Source organism: Falco biarmicus, chromosome 1 (assembly GCF_023638135.1).
Source record: "Falco biarmicus isolate bFalBia1 chromosome 1, bFalBia1.pri, whole genome shotgun sequence".
NCBI lineage: Eukaryota > Metazoa > Chordata > Aves > Falconiformes > Falconidae > Falco > Falco biarmicus.
In genome coordinates, this window is record NC_079288.1 from 50,175,534 (window position 1) to 50,192,578 (window position 17,045).

At 45.5% G+C, this 17,045-nt stretch overlaps 1 protein-coding gene across 1 annotated transcript in view; it reads left to right on the forward strand.

The window, feature by feature from the left end:
- Positions 1 to 1,516: 1,516 nt before the first annotated feature.
- FBXW7 (F-box and WD repeat domain containing 7) overlaps positions 1,517 to 17,045 on the forward strand; it is a 191,559-nt gene continuing 176,030 nt past the window's right edge. The window contains exon 1 of the mRNA XM_056333980.1: positions 1,517 to 2,176. The gene's annotated coding sequence lies outside the window, so the exon portion shown is untranslated. The remainder of the gene's footprint in view (positions 2,177 to 17,045) is intronic.

The following is a 17,045-nucleotide window of genomic DNA, read 5'->3' on the forward strand; positions in this document are numbered from 1 at the left end:
CCGGGCTGCTTTGTCATTCTGTGGGAAAGGTGAGCGATGCTCGGTGAGGAAGCAGGGCTCGCTAGTGAAGGAGGCTGCTGTCTGCAAAAGCACCCCCTGCCAACCTGTGACAGAAAGCGCTAAGCTGGGCAGCGGCTGAGGTGGAGATCTTCAGTCGGTGAGGAAGGCACCCGGCTGCAGCTCTGAAGACTGGGAGACGGGGGATGAGGGAGAGGTTTGCAGACTCAGGTAGGCTCGAACATCTGCTCTTCATAGACAGGCAGAGGGAAATCAAGTAAATGAGGTTATGGGGAAGGGTAGAAAACCATCAAGACCATGGAGAGGAAGTGGCGGTATCAAAGCTGACCAGCAGCTGGGAAACAGCCAGTGGGCACTGGCGGCCTCTCGGCGCGGTTAGAGAGCTCTGGGCCAGGGCTGTGGGGGCTGGCAGCGCTGCAGCCTGCGGCCTGCCCGGTGGGTACAGCAGCGCGGCACAGACCGTCGCTCCACAGATAGCAAACGCCAGACCTAAGTTACACCAGTTACATCTCACTTCTGCTCTTGTGTATGCTTTCACGATAGCAACACAATCAAATACCGCTTTTTTTTTTTTCTGTCCACAGGGCCTAAGCGTTTCTCGGCACACAGGTTGGATGCTGCAAGCAGCCATCCCATACACTTATTGAGCGGCAATAAAGTATTTTATTTCTTCCTTGTGTTCAACGAACAGCATCGTATCTTCTGCTTCGCTGTTCTAGAGGAACCCCGGCAGGGCTCTCATAGGACGGCCACAACTCTGCAATAAATGCCAGAGGCTCCTGTAATTGTTGCATTATCGTTAGGAGCGCAGGGCCTGTGCAACCGTTCCCCAGACGCCCGAGCTGGGGGCGCCCAGGTCTCTGAGGTGCTGTGGGGAGGCAGGGTGAGGAGGCCCAGCTGGGGCAGGTGAGGGCCCGGGCCCGGGAAGGGGCGGCGGGGTGGCTGGCCCAGGCGGCCCCTGGGCTTACGGAGCTCAAGCGGTGCGAGCCCGGGGCCGCCGCCGCTCCCGCCCCGCCCGTTCCCATGGCAACGCCAACGCCCGCCGCGGGGCGGGGGCACGCGCACGTGCGTGCGCCCGGGCCGGGGCTTCGCGCCCTCCCCGCGCGGCCCGCCCTCCCCGCGCGGCCCGCCCCCGCCCCCGAGGCCCTGACGTCACGGGGCGGTGAGCGAGCACCGCCCATCGCGTCCCGGGCTGAGCTCGCGAGCTGCCCCGCGCGGCGGGAGGGGGCGGGGCGAGCCGGGCCGCGGCTGCTGCGCGCAGGGCGGGGCGGGGCCGGCCCCGCCGCCTGACCCCGCCCCCTTGTCCCGGGCTGAACCGCGCGGCCGCGGCGGTACCTGCTCGGCTCCACCTTGCCCTCCCGTGGCGTCATCGCCCCGCGCCGGCACGGGGGCAGGGCGGGGCCTGTTGCCGGGTTACGGCTGTCATCCGCGCGCGCCGCCGCCGCGCTCGCGCTCTCTCTCTCTCTCGCCCGCCCGCCCGCCCTCCCCGCCCCCTCCCGGCGCCGCAGGAAGCGAGCGGATCCTGGGGCGCTGCTGCCCGCCGCCCCCCCTCTCCCCGCGCCCGGCCCCCCCCGGCCCGGCCCTGCCCCGCCGCGCCGCCCAGCGCCCCGCCGCTCCCACATGCCGGAGAGCGGAGCGGCCGCGGCGCCGAGCCCCGCCGCCCGGCTGCCCCGTGCCGCCCGGCTGGGGCCCTAGCGGCCCCCCCCCGGCCGCTGGAGCCGGGGCCCGGCGGCGCCCGCAGTGCATGAGAGCGAGAGCGGGGCGGGGGGCCGCGGCCCGGAGCACTCGCCTGCCGGCCGGCGGCGACACGGGGACCGGCCCGGGGGGCAGCCAGGGGCGGCGAGGCGGCGGCTCCATGTGAGAGGAGGCGGCGGCGCACCTGAGCCGCCGGGACTGCCGCAGCCGGGGGAGGGGGGGTGGGGGAGCGGGCCCGGGGCCCGGCCCCGAGGACCACCTGCCCGCAGCCCGCCCGCGGGGGGCTGGACCCGCCTCCCCCCTTGAAGCCGCCCGGCCCCCGGCGGCAGCCCCGGGACAGGGGGCAGCAGGCCCCCTCCCGCCGGGGGAGGGGGGCTTCGCCTCGCCGCCGGCATCGCCCCGCCGGCGGGAAGGCGTGCGCGCCCCGAGCGGAGGGAGAGCCCAGCGGAGCCCGTCCCGAGAAGTGAGTGTGAGCGAGCGGAGCCGCGGGGGGGGGGGGGGGGCGGCTGGGTGCGCCGGGGCTGCCGGGGGGCGCGGCGGCGGCGGCGCTTCCCATGCGGCACACGTTCCGGCTGCGCACGGTCTGGTGCCCCGCGGCCGGCCGGCCCCCGCCCCGCCGCCGCCCGCCGCAGGCTGAGGAGCCGGGGAGCTGCGTCGCCGCCCCCGGCCGGGGCTGAGGTCTCCGTCGCAACTTCTGCCGCCCCCTTTGTACCCGCCCGCGAGCGCCGGCCCCTGCGAACAAAGGCGGCGGCGGGAGGGCTCGGGACCCCGCCGTCCCCCCGTCCCCGCCCGCGGCAGCCGAGCGGAACCGCCGGGGCGGAAAGTTGTGCAAGGCTGGGGGCGCGGCGCACGGCCGCGGGGCCGGCGGGGCTTCACACCCCCCCGCGTCGGGTGGTTTTTTTTTTCTTTTTTTTTTTTCATCTTCTTTAAAGGGTTGAGTGGCTCCTAATAGACCCTGTGGCTGCCTCCTGCGTGCTCATTTACATAACACTTGGGTGGAAAGTGCTGCTGCTGTTGTCACGGGAAAACGTTATGCAGGAGTTGCTTTTTCACGTAAAGCATTTTTTTCATGCAGTTTGAAAGCCAGAAGTGGTGTTGGCTCTTCCTGTTTATCGGAGAAGTTGCTGCTTCGTGAGGCACCAGCAAGTGCCCTGGCTCCAGCTCCAAGCCTTGCTCTGAGGCTGGGGAGCGAAGGGTCTCGTTTGGGAACGGGACTCCCTTTGCTTGGGTTTTGTTCTGCTTTGTTTTTTAGTATTTCTGTAGCGTGCAGGATTTCCTTCTGAGATAAGACTACAGCAAAGCTTAGATTGTTTTAATAGAGTATCTTAACTTGCTCTTAACCGTAGAAAACACCACCGCAGTAAAGTCAGGAAAGGAGCATCTGTGTCTGTCAGCGTTACATCGCGCTATTCAGTAGTTAAAATTTATACACGGTTTGTTACAGATGAGGAGCATGTTCTCAAAATTGAAGCGAGTAGGTTGAATGTCACTTTATTTGATGAGGCAGTGTTCAGACTCAGTGGATCAGAGGATCCAGAAATTGTAACGCTGTGCAAAACCTGTTGTCCGCATGAGTTTTCTCTGCATCTCCCTGGAAAGAGCCTAGAAAGACTTCGTAGGGAAGGGTTGTAGGATTTCTCTGGCTCTTCATTAAGAGAAGAATGAACAGCTTGTGGACATCCTGTGGGTCAGTTGCTAGGGTCCTGCTCTTCTGCGCTTCCTTTAGTGGATGGAATTGAAAACAGAGAAAACAAATTGTAGTAGAAATGTATGGTGGCTGAAGGTCTAAAATACATGTGTGTGAATGGAAAGCCATACTCCAGAATTCCAGCAATGTGTGCTTGCTCTGTGTTTTAGTTTGTTTGTGCTACGCATTTGAGAGTACTTACAGTCTGTTTCCCAACTGTGTACTTGTCTGTTCCACTGAGAAAGAGAGAGCCTCTGAAAACTTGGGAAAACCTAGACATCAGTAGGAAGTTCAAAGGTAGATGGGGCACCTGACATTTTGCAGTTTCTTTTTGAGACCAAGAATGTTGACAGGTAAGAAGACTCTTCTTTTAGACAAAAAAATCTGTATCTTCAGCCCCCTGTCATTGGTGCTGTTTTGAAAAAGGGGGATGGAGTCGGGGTGGGCGGTCTGAAAGAAGATGAACTCGCCATTCAGTTAACTCTCTGGTTTTCTTGGCCCTGGAACGAGGAGGTCAGGAAAGGAAGTTACATTTTCTTCAGGCCATGGTGTTAAGGAGGTGGCCGATGCTATGCTGTGTTTAATATCTACAGGAGCTAAAAGGTCCTTTTTTTTGATACGGTGATTACGCTTGCTTTTATGTTGCATCCTGGTTCCAAACTTAAGTCTGCCCTTTCCCACTCCATTGTCATCCTGTGTTATTAGTGGCAGCCTGGTTCTCTCTCTTGATGGCACTTATGCATTCTTGTTGGTGTTCCTGGTTCATAAATATCTCAAGAAGATATATCAGTTTATTAAAATTACTTTTGTCAAGGTTTAAGGTTTTCCTCCTGTCCTGTTGCAGCTTAGATCTAATCAATGTAGTTCCTTTGTTCAAGCTGAATAATTTAGTATTACAGTGGTGTCTGTTTGGAAACATAAGTGTTTATCAGAAAGTATGTGAATTTCATTTGCATTACTGTTAGAGAAGGTTTTGTAATAAGTAGCTTTTTAGTTTAGGGAAAGAAATCGTTTTTGTCTTTAGAGTCTTAGACTGACAAATTAACTTTACTTCCCCTCATTACGTACACACGTGGTACTTTGTAGAAGTTTTGTTAATTACTTCAGTGGAATTTGTTCTCTCTGAATCAGTAAAAGAAAGGAATGGTCTGTGATGATTTAGGCTTGGCGATGTTACTGAACAGAGAGGGACGCTATTCTTCTGTCTCTTTAAAGTAAACTAAGTTAAGTATGTTTTGGTCACCACGTTTTTAAATTCAGGCTGTATTTAACAAACAAGTTTAATCTGGATCTTTTTCTGAAGAACACATGCTTGTTAACTGACTATATGTACATTACATTTGAAATAAAAATAACATTAAGACCCTATCTGCAGAGCTGCTTCAGCCTTCTTTTATGTGGCCTGTGTATTACAATTCTTGAAAGAGGTGATGAGGGTTTTGTGAGTCGCTCTTGAAAAAATGCTTTTCTGTGACAGCAAGTATTGTGATTTAGTGAATTTGTGGAAACTGATGGGATGGTTCTGTACTGAAATACTCCAGGTAGTCACAGGATAGACAAAATCTGTTTACCAGGATCACTTCTACAGACTTCAGGATAGTCTCTTGTGACAGCAAAGGCTACAAAGGCTTCAAATATTTGTCTGATGAAGATCTAGAACCACATAAGCGTAGAAGTTATCTTATTGTTAACCAGTTTCTTGGTCTTGCTTTGTGGTGGTATGGCCGCTGGTTTTTACGTGGGCTGTTCTGGCTTAAAGCAAAAGTCACTGTAGCGCAGTTATCCCATGTCTCTCGGTGATCAGCAGTGGATGTCTGTGAAGTGCTGTAGGCAGCACTATATGCTTACACGTCCCTGTCCCCAAACACCCTTCTGGTCACTGTCAGTGTGTGTTCTAGGGCTGTGTCATTTCTGTGCATTTGGCAAGCCTTAGTGGCTTCCTCTTGGGTCAACGTGTTTGGTGGTTTTGAGGGAAGAGTGTGCAATTCACTGCTTAGTGACTCATTTTGAATATATGAGTTGTCAGCTGTGTTGAATACCTTCTAATTCCTGTACGAGGAGAGAGGGAAAAATACTTGATCCTTGTCCACTACCTACCGGTCACAGTTTGGTGTTCAATAGGAAATGAAATGCAGTTCTCCAGTTTTCACTTCGTATGGATTATGGGTGAAATAATAGAGTAACAGGGTTTTAGCTCTGTTCTCTCATCAGCTGGAATCAGTAAATAGACTTAGGTTGATTAGATGCTTACTTAAATGTTAAAGGACACATTTGCTTTTCTCCTTTGAGAACTTTGCATACGCAAAGCATTTTTGGCTGTAATGAGTGTGAGAAGTGTTGAACCTCACTTGCGAGGGAACATTTCTTGGGCAGGGAGAGAGAATGGCAGCAATTATTCTGTTGTGATGTTGTGAATCCTGCCTAGTTCTTCCAGCAGTAGTTCTGATCAGCCACTCCGCTTGTTCATCCTGTATCAATGCATATGTTGCAATGAAGCATTTTCTAATAGTCTTTGCCATTTGTTGTCAGTAATGTGTATATGATTTATGTCTGTAAGTACATCCACTTGCAGCCCATATACCTGAAGTTTATGCTTAAAAAAGCCTAATAATGTTGTGGGTGGGTGGTTTTAATTTTTTTTTTTTCCTCTCTATATTTACTTTGAAATAGCAGATTTCTCTTCAGAGCTTGATTAGATTTGGAAACAATGTATGTATGTTATGTTATAATTTAGTTTGTATGGTCAGGTACTTCAAAAGTAAGGAATATCAGAATAAAAAGGAACTACTACGTTCAATCTTGATCAGGCTCATTGTGACAAATAATATGTGGTCATCTCTTCAAGACTGCTGATCTTTGCAGAATAGACAAGTCTTTATTATTCAGTAGCTCTTTAATATTTTGTTTTCACTGAAAAAATTGCAGTTATTTTTACAAGGGTGAAACAATATTTTTTCCATAAGGTTTTGCTGGGGCAATTGAAGATGTTACAGTCAGCTAGAGAATACAGCACCCAAGCTTGGCTGGGAAGAGGTGTGTGAAATAGTCCTTATTGTCCAAAACTAGCTTGCTTAATTCAGAGAAGCTTTGCCTGCATCTTAAACCAAGATGCTTGGCTTTGTGCTCGAGGATGAGGAGCGTTGGTGTGTGTGATGTTGCTGGTGCAATTATGATGTGATGCAGGTGCATGCTCACAATTAGCTACCAAGGGCAAGATTTGTTCTCAAACAGCTCTTTTTTTCCCCTCTTCCTAAATCCCTCCAGCGGTGGCTGTTGCACTGCTAGCTTGCAAAATTTGTCCAGTTTTTTTGACCAACCACAAATGCAGCCTTAAAAAGCAGCAGCATGGGATGTTTTAATTATATGTGCTGTTTTCAGTTTCGGCTGTGATTAGAGTTGTACCGGTACAATGCATTTTGCAGTGCTATTTACTTCAGATTGTATTTTAAAAAGGCAGTTTCCCTTTAACCTCGCAAGAGGCTGAGGGTGCTGTTCAGATTTTGTAACCCAAATACATTATTATGACACTGGTTGATGTTTTTATGTGCCCTAGATGGCATGGGGTCATGAGGATGTTGGAGGGGGGGTGGAAGTAATGTGTTTCTTGAAATTGCTTGAGCTGTGTTTCTGGTTGGTCACAAAAGGCTGCTTTCTAGCAGCTGCAGTATCAGGGAAGCATGCAGCAGGTAGTGGATTGCTAAGCTGGCCTACGTGAATTTGGTTTGCTTTATCACTTGGAATTGGATGGCTGCTTATAGCAGAGGGACACTCTGAGGTAGTTTAAGGTTAAGTAATGCTTCCTCTTTAAAGACCGGCTATTCTAAGTCATCCAAAATGTGAATGCTTTGAAGTACTTGCCTTCTTGAAAACCTTGCAGTAATACGGTGTGAGCTGCCTGTTGCTTCTCTGGAGAAGCAGCACTGAGGAGGCTACGCGCTCGTCAGCGCAGGCAGGCTGATGTGAGGTGTGCTCAGAGGGCAGGGCATACAGCTGAAGCAACACTTTCCAAGTACAAGATTTGCCTCCTTACCAAGGCAGGAGAGCTGCCCACAGGTGAAGCTGCATGTGCTGTGGTGAGACCTGGCCTTGTGGAGCTGGAGCTATGGAGAGGGGGACATTGGGGGAAGGAATTGTTGCAAAAATTTCCTCTATTTCACTTTGTATACCTTGAGCAATGAATCTTGCCACTGCGATAATCTTGGGTCATAATCATGGATTCGTTCTTTCCCTTCCTTGGTCCCCCTCTTTACACATGGATGTCTCTTTGAAACTTGGGAAACTGAACTGATCCTGGGATTGTCATTATGCTAGTTCCTATGGTCTCTTCTCCAATTCCTCAGCCTTTTGGTCCGATGTCAAGGATTGTGGTTCTCCCTGTTCAGCATTACTCCTTTGGAAAAGTCACTCAGAGTGGCTAGTAAGGTGGGAGGAGACCTTGATGTGATAACAGGTTACCAGAGACTTGCCCTAGGTGTTCCCTTGCTGGGATTATCAAAGAGCTTAAAGGTGGCGGTGGAGAGCTGACTGCACATGGAATGTCGGGGTTTTTTTTGGATTAAGTACTCCCGAACTTAGTCATACAGAGTTCAGGTTGTTGTAGGCTGTGGCTATTGCTTTGAATTTCTGAAGGACAGGAGCTGCAAACCCAGGGTGTGTGTTGTTGACAGTATCTCCTTAAATCTGCCTTCTTTGACTGGCATATTGTCCTTACTGCACACATGGGCGCTGTGTTCTCACTGTTGCTGGAGAATACTTTTGGAGCATGCGTTTTGCGGGATGAAGTCTATCATGTTTTCTTTAAGGTGCAACTTTATGCTTAGATCTGCTGTAGCATGCAGGTTCTGCCTACGCTCACAGGGGGGTTGACATACTATAAACGGCATGTGAAAGGATATTTTTCTCTTTATGTAAAATATGTCATATGCTTTATAGGATAAATGCATGTCCTTTAGATATCTGCAGGAATGAAAATAAGTCACGATGTTTTCAGAAATAAACAGGCTACTTAGGGCAAGCTATGTGTCTTACTAAAGGACTGACAAACCTAAAACAGCACAAGCCAAAGCCAGTGGGGAAGAAAAGGTTTCAAGCTTTTTCCCAACTTCCCTTTTTAGGAGGGCGAGCTGCTCAATGTGTTCGCTGGCAAGTGCAAGCCTTTCAGCATTCATAGTTCATGCGTCAGAAGTCGCTCACTAGCAATTGCAGTAGCTGCAAAATCTAGCATTTCTTTGCTAGACCTGACAGTAATGGGTACAGGCTTTTGTTGGCGTCTCTATTGCCTAAATAAGGCTGGTTTTTAAAAGAAATTTTTTTTTTCTTCAGTGTTCAAGGCTGTAACCACTTAATAATGATAACCAAAACTACAACTTCGGATCCAGGCCTCTGAAGAAATGTGACTCATCTTTTGTGGCCAGTATGGTCCCACGTAGCTTGGCATGCTTTTGAATCTCTGTTGAAGACAGGATGGTTACACCTTTGCTTTACCAAGTGCTGTGGCTTTGCTAAGCAACGTTAACTTGTGGCCCTGAGCTTGGGTCAGGCAGTCAGTAAACCTGCAGTTTACCATGGTGCCTAGTTCTCTTATTTATATGTTGTCATTTTGTTTTAACTCATGCAGTGATACTCAAAGCAAGAGAGCTTCTACCGCAATAGAAAAGGGCCCTGAAACTGTGATCGTGGAGAAATCCTCGTCTAAGTTATTTGTAACGTTTGTTTCTGAGTTCTGCTGTGGCAGTTTTGCCTGTTGTTGCCAGAGCTGATGAATATGTCTTCAAGCTGATGAATATGTCTTCAGATCTGTGGCATTTCTGTGAGTGGGTAGATTACTGCAGTGACAGGTAACTTTTTTCTTTACTGCAGAGTACAATAGTGACAGTTTTTATGGATCTTGAGGGGGCATCTTAGGCATCTTTTAAATCATGCTAAAGCAAAGTTGCTCTGTGTGGGTTTTTTGTTTTTTTTTTTGTGTGTGTGTGTTTTTTTTTTGTTTTGGTTTGGTTTGACTTGTGGGGTTTTTTTGCCAAGAAACTTTTGACACTTAATTTCTCCATATACCTAGATAGCAGACCCTATTGGATAATTCAGCAAGATGGAATTTGAAGTAATCAGTTTGTTTGGGGCACCATGTTTGGGAATTGCTTTTCTCCTAACTTGCTACTTGTTGCAAGAGTCCTAGGGGAAGGAGACGAGGATTCAACCTTCTGTGTTTCACCCTACTCCAGACTTTAAACTACTTCAAACTTTTCTGTGTAGCCAGGAGCAGGGGAAGATGCACACCCTTGTGACAAGTCTCTGGTATAAGGGGGCAGTTGTACCCCCTCCGCTTTCATGGCGTGTTAGTTGTGTTACCCATGGTAGCGAGTGGATTCTGAGCGGAGTGCTCTCTCTCATCTGGTTAAGAGCTAGATTTAGTCACTGCTTGATTCCCAGCTTGCTGGGCTTTGTCTTGCTCTGGACTTGCTCTGCACTGCCAGCTGTATGGCACATGGTCCTGAACAGCCACTTTGTGTTCATGAAACATGGCGAGAGTAGCATGCAGGCTTTGGTAGCCCCTTAGTAACTCAGTAGTAATTCTAGCTATGTTTTGACATGATGTGTCTCCAGGGAAGTGATAATATGTGTGAAATAGGTCCCACTAAGAATAACTTATGTGGGCCCTAATAGACAGGTGTCTGAACTTTCCATTTTTCAAACCTGTAATACAAAGAGTGTTTGTGTTAATGACCCCGATTATCTCCATAATGGCAGTTTGTTAGCTTGTCTAGATGTTCAGCTTAATTTTGAAAGTTTTACATACCTGAGGGTGCAGTAAAACTAGGGTGGTTCTTAGACATGGCTTGCTGTATCAAAACAACTTACGTTCACAGTTACATTTGGTTTGTTTCCAGGACATACTGTTTCTTCATTTCAGGTTTTGTGTTTATTCCCAGCTTTATAGCTTATTGCCATGGTAAATCTTGCACATTGTTTTGTTGTTATTTGTCCTTTTGAATACCATTATGCTTGATGATTTTGAAATCAAGTAATTCTTAAAATGCAACAGAAAAGAAGTGGGCTGATACTGAAATAACTGAGGGTCAGACTTAAGCTCAGCCATGACTGATGTTTGGTTGTGCCTGGCGGGAGCGCTAGGTGACACTCAGTATGACTCAGGAGCACAGGCAGGATTTGTGTTTGAAGGGTAGAGGTGGGTGGTGTCCCATGTCACGGGGCAGATGTGTGGCTGTCTAGTTAGGGGAGCTACGTGCTGCGGTTGCCGGCTGCCTATGTAGGAGGTATGTACAGTCATCCTGCTCAGCTTACGAGTTGTTTACACCTGCTGTGGGAACCTTTCAAAAGGGTGCTGGGAATGACTGGAAAAACAAAAGCTTGTTTGGTGGCACAAAAGAAATGTTACCATTTTGGTCCTTCTCATTCCTATTGTTTGTTTACTCTGCGGTGTGGTGGGAACAAAATAGATTGTGTAGGTTAGGCATGACCTGGCAAAGATTTTAAAGAGAGAAACTTTAACTTGAAAACGATTTACCCACCTTTCATAAAATTGTTTTGAAATTTGCAAAAATTGAAGGTTCCTGAGATGTTTGTTGTATTCACGATGTCCTTTGTGGGGTTGTCATTCATACTGTGTGTGACCTGCTTAGTTGCTGCTGAAAAGCATGGTTCCAAACAGCCTCTCCCACTCCCAACCTATTTCTGTGCTAGCTATTGGTTTAATCTGACTTTTTGGTAATAGATTTTGTACTGTTGGTTTTCTGCCATTTTAGTTCCCTGAATTTAAGTGAAAAGGGAACTAAACATCGCATTGAGTTGGCTCCATGTGACACGGGATGTGTGTTAGAGCTGGCACGGGGGATGCACAGCTGGTAGTGAATCCTTTGAGCACTGGCTGGCCATTAGATGAGCTTAACTGTGCCCAGAAAACTCACGGTTGTGGTTTGATGACCGGCTGAAGCCAGTGTGGAGTATGTGCTGCAACCAAAAGGAGTGATTTTGCTCCCACTCATCCCGTTTTGGCTTTTATGGTTGTGCTCCAAACAGCTGGTTGTGAACCAGCACGAGTGCTACTGCTGCCTGACTTCTTAGCCTTTTGGGTAAGGGGAGTGTGGCATTGCCCCTTCTAACAGCAAGACAAATTTAAGTAATCTAAAAATGTTTATAATCTGTATACTAAACTGCAGTATTGTCATATGTATCATACTGTAAACTATATCTATGACAAAAACCACCTTCAGCTACTAATGCCAGTTCAGCCTACAAAATTGAGCATGCACTTGATCTTCAAAGATTTTTCCCTGGGGTTCTCTTCCTATCACCGTCATAGCTGTGCCAATCTGGACAAACTAATCCTTTCGTTCAGTAGAGCTACATTTAACGCAGTGATCAAAGCTACAGTGTGCAGAAATATTAGTATTCAAATCTGTAAAACACAAGGGAAACAAATTGTTCTATGAGCAGCAGAGCTAACAAAATCCAGTTTCTGTAGATTTGTATCCTGTCTGCTGCTGTATCCCAGCACTGCAGTAAGAGTCCTCTACTGTCCTGTTATCTTCTGTGACCTCCCTTATCATGATACGTTCAGATCCTGCAGCCTGACTACTGTGCTGCTCCCTGGATAATCTACCAAACTTTTTTTAGTTTGCTAGCTGGGCTAAGGGCGGCATGTGCTGTCACTGTTGTAGAGCTATGTGTATGCTTGCTGGTGCCGGGGGGGGGGGGGGGGGGGGAAGTCATATTCAAGAATTCTAGTGATTGTAGAGCTGAGAGTTAAAACTCTTGTGCTATTCGCTCTGCCTATTAGTTGCCATCTCCAGAAAAGAATTAGGATTTTGTTACAGGACACGTATCTTTTTGTCTTTCTTTTCAGAATCACTTTTTGAAAAGGTGTGTAGCGCCACTGAAAATTTTCATGTATAAAACTTCTAGTAGCTCACTGTCCTTCAAGATCAGTCTTAATTGTTACGGCTTATTGTGGTGTGTAATAAAACATGTAATCCTTTTTGAAAGTATGTTAGGTTTGTAGTTTAAATGATTTATTTTTTTTAACCAAGTTTGGGGATCTCAGCAATTGTTGTATGGAAATGTATTGTCTCATATTAATCATGGATTTCATAGTAATGTCTTGTGTTCTGTGATGTTTTAATCCCATAGTATATTTGAATATAGTCCTTTTGTTATAAAACTCCAGTTGAACTCAAAGTTCTTTTTATGTTTTTTTACTACCTTTTCCTTTGTATTATTCTGCGTCTCTTAAATAGACCATACCTGATCTTTCTGATGTTTCGTGGCATCCCCTTTAAGGTGACTGTTGTCAAGTTTCACTTGGTTTGAAACTATTTCAGTTTAATTAGCATTTCAAACCATTTTTTACATTGTATGCCTACTTGGGGCGCTGTATTACTAAGTGCCTACTTGGAATGCTGTGTTCAGTTTGTAATGTACCAATTGTAGTATCTCCAGAACATTTTATCTAGATCCTAACTTTTTTTTTTTTACTGAATATAATTTTTCAATGGACTCTCCGGGGTGAATGTGTCTCTTTCTGAATTCATTGTTAAAATCCAGATAGTTGGTGAGTAGTATATTCACCTTGACATGCAATACCTTGTTGATTGATCTATTTGTCTGTTGTGTATTTCCCTTTTTATCTAGCTTGGTTATACTATCTGACCTTCCTACAGTTTCTTCTCTAGTCTTAACCTTAATTTTCATGTGAGTGAGTTTTGCCACTTTTGCTTTCTGGACCGTTAGGGAATATGTGAAGTAGTTCTAGTACAAAACCATGGCCTTCTGCTGTTAACCCTTTTCTGCACGTTAACAGACCACTTACTGCTTTTTCTTTTGATGCTTTGCTGCTGGCGTCTAAATGCGAATAATGTTTTCCCCTAACACCAAAATTAATTTTACTTAATGCCCTCTTGAGACGTTGTGGAAGGCTTTTTGAAAGTCAGTTTTTCAGCAATTTCTCCTTTGTTCACTGTTGTTGTTACAAAATTCTACTAGACTAAAAAACAGTGTTTCCTTTCCAGAAACCATGCTGTGTATATTCGCTGGTATCAACCTGCCTATGTTTTACAATAATACTCTCTAAACAATTGTTTCAGCTAGGTTTAGTGATGCAGGAAAGACTTGTTTGTTTGTAACACGCTAAATCATATTTACGGGCTCTTTTAAAGGTAGGTAAGTACTCTGTTTTCTCACATTCTATTAGTAGGTATTTTTAGTAGGGGGTTAATGTAACTTTTTAATATTGACAAATTAACTTTTTTCTCTCGCTCCTCTGACATAACCGATTTCTGATTTCTGCTAGCAAAATGAGAGAATGCAAAAGTACCAGATTTGCTCCAAATGAGGTGCTGGTGATTTAGGTTTGTTGGCTCTGTTACATTCCCCCAAATTGTGTGGTGGGCAGCTGAGAAACGTGTGCTCAGGTAGTCTTTCTTAGGCTTTGAATTTAAGGTCTAGCGGGTTTTGAATTCAGATGATTGAAACACTGCGAGATGTGCAGTGGAGCGGGAGCAAGCAGGAGCGTATTAGTGAACAGGCTGACGCCTGCGACTTTTTCTTCCATCTATTTTTTGTATCCCTTTTCAGGAAGGAAACCAACCTGCAAACCCAGCCCAGAGTGAGTCATTTAGCTGTTCTGAGGAGAAAAATGGCAGCCAGGGCTGTTTGGTAGTAGAGCGTTCTGCTGCCCACCGGGAGCATGTGCAGGCACAGTGCGTAGGAGGCAAAGCTATGAAACTGCTGTAGATGTTTTGGTGAAGAATAATTAATGTTGTTCCAGTAGAAGTGTAATAACTTTGTAACTAATGTCTTGACTGAAAGGTCAACCTCATTAAAATGTTTGAATTCAGTGTATTTTATCAAGCTGGCGGTTTTGGGAGGGGGGGATCCAAACATTATTTTTTTTTTTTTTCATATATTGGAATGTTCTGTTTTAAAATGTGCTTATGAGAGGAATTGCCGTATTGAATCACACTGGCGTTATTTCTAGCATAGTGTCCTGTGTTGGATAGCAACCATGAAAGAGAAGTTCCCTAATTCTTCACGTTGACCCATCTCAAAAACATCCCTAAGTGGATCCATGGGGAACACTGAGAACAAGATAAGCGTTAGGTACTTCTCATGCTCTCTCTCCAGCTACTGTCAGCTCATGGAATCTCTGAGCAGGGATTGTTTCGGTTTATTCAGAAAGACGTGAATGATTGTTCTCCTGTGAACTTGTCCAATTTCTCCTTGGACCCATGTAAACTTTTCATTTCCATTGTATCCTTTCGCGACAAATTCCACAGGTCTGCTGGCTGTTGCCTGAAGAGTCACTCATGTTTTAAAGGTGGCTCCTAGTAGCTTCATTTGCTGCTGTCTGGTGTTTGTGTTGGAAGGGTCAATGAACTGTCAGTCAGTTACTATCCTGCGCTTTTCATGTCACTTGTCTCTGGCATAGTCTCTTGATATTGGGCTCTTTGGTTTGAAAGAGACTATTTTTCAGGTGCTGGTTCTTGATGCTTCAGTAATGTTTGCTGAAACAGCGCACATCTGTAAGACAGATATTTCTTCACTAACTGCTTGATATTTTTTTTTCCTGATTTTAATTGAAAAGGAGAGGTGCTGTTTGGGCACCAGTGCTTGCTAGCGTTTCAGGATTGAAATCAACCCTAGGAATAGCAACTGCAACTGAATTTATAGGGGGGATGTTTACAGAGGAATTGGTTGACCCTGTGGAAATGACGGGTACTAAAGTAAGGATAAGGATTCTCACCTGTGTCTCCAGGAAATGGCAATTACTGTATAGCTGTGGCCATCTATTAATGTGGTTAGAACATCAGCTTAGCAATTCTTAAGTTTTAGTGTCTCGATGATACATAGCATAAAACAATAGTACTAAAGAAACAGGAGGATCTTTCTGAAATGAAAATTAGCGAGTTTCCTATGTTAGTATTACAAGTGTTGCAACCAAGTGAAGCAAACAAAAATTCAGCTTCTGTAACTGAAGTTGGCTTTTGATCTGCTGTGTTGATAGTGCATTGTTAACTTAATTTTTTAAAATTATCATCATATATATGAATACTTCTGTGAAGAAAAGTAAATTTAGTGCTTACTGGTTTTCTGTAAACCTCTAAAGACTATTTAACTGGGTGATTTGTAGAAGATAAATGTGTAAGAAATAGGTTCTGCAAGCTACATCTTTAGGTCTTTTGAAGTGTTAATGGCTTGTAATTTAAAGTGTTTCTTTAAAACCTGATTTTAAATAATAATCATAGATTTTTGTATTTTTTTTATCAAATTGATCACTGCCACAAAGAAAAATCTGAAGACACTTGTGATAGATTTTAATTCAGTATTTAATTTTCTGTGGCCACTACTGATGGGCAATGATATCAGTTCTTGTGGAATGCTGGTAAAGATAGATAAATGAAATCCAGGTCTGATCCTGCAATCACTGGCGTGTGCACTTAAGTTTGGTCATAAGAATACTGGTAGAAAACTAAGTGTCTGTGTAAATGTTTGCTGCATCAGTAGCTACAAATATAAATTTGTCAGGCTTCTTAGTGATGTACTTTTGCTGCTTCAGAACAAAACTGATTGTCAGTTTTTCATTGATAACACAATTTAAAAAGTACCAGGATCTTTTAATCAGTCTAAGGTTGTATGTATTTATTTGGAAGAGCAGGAAGCTAATCTCTGAAGAGCAGGATTTTTTCAAGTACGCTTCAGTCATTTAGGAACATAAAGTCCATTGACTGTACTGTGAGAGGAGTAGAATTGAACCGAAGCAGAGGATTAATTTTGCAAGTTAAGCTAACTGAAAAGTGCAGTTGATCACAATATCAAGCAGCATATTGTGTTATGGAGGTCTCATTCCTGTATGGATCTTCTTAAGCCTAAACGTACATGTCTGAAAACTGTTGAAAGTCTTGATCAGGTATTGGCAGGGGGAATTAGCAAAATAGGAATATAGAACTTAATTAGGAAAGCATTATGTTTAAACTTTTTTTTTTAATCGCTGTTTAGAAGTCATGTTTGTTTGCTCTCAAGAAGGATATAGGAAAAGCGTTGTGTAACTCTCTTTAGAGTTAGTGCCTTTGCAGGAGTTACTGTACTGCTGTTTTCTTTGCCAGTACATGTCGGTAGTGCAGTGGTAGGCAGAAGACTCCAAAGTCCAAGAAAAGCTTTAAGTGAAAACCTTAGAAGATGGTTGAAACTTTACAATTAAGTAAAATGCCCTGTCCATTTTTGCTATGAAACGTGATGGTAGTTTGCTTGTTGACTACTCAGTGATGAGCTATTTGGTAGTGGCTAGGAAGACTGCAAAACTTGTTGTATGACTCTTGGTTCAGCTATCAGTTGTCTTTGTGCCTTATCAGCCTGTTTGACAACTGTTTAATTGAAAAGTTTCACATGCTATTGAAGTGTTTTTGTTCGAATAAGCATTTAATTCCAGAAGGGGGATATAATCTCATGGTTTGATAGTGAGAGACACAGTGTAGGTGGAGGGATGCTGTCAGTGTCCTAGATAGCAGACTTGTTTATTTTGTAAATACAGATTATTTTTTCTGAATAGTAAAGGACAGAACCTTGGCGAATTGCAAATATCTCTGAGTGGGGACAAATATTTTACCATCGTTCTGTTACAAGAACTTTCACT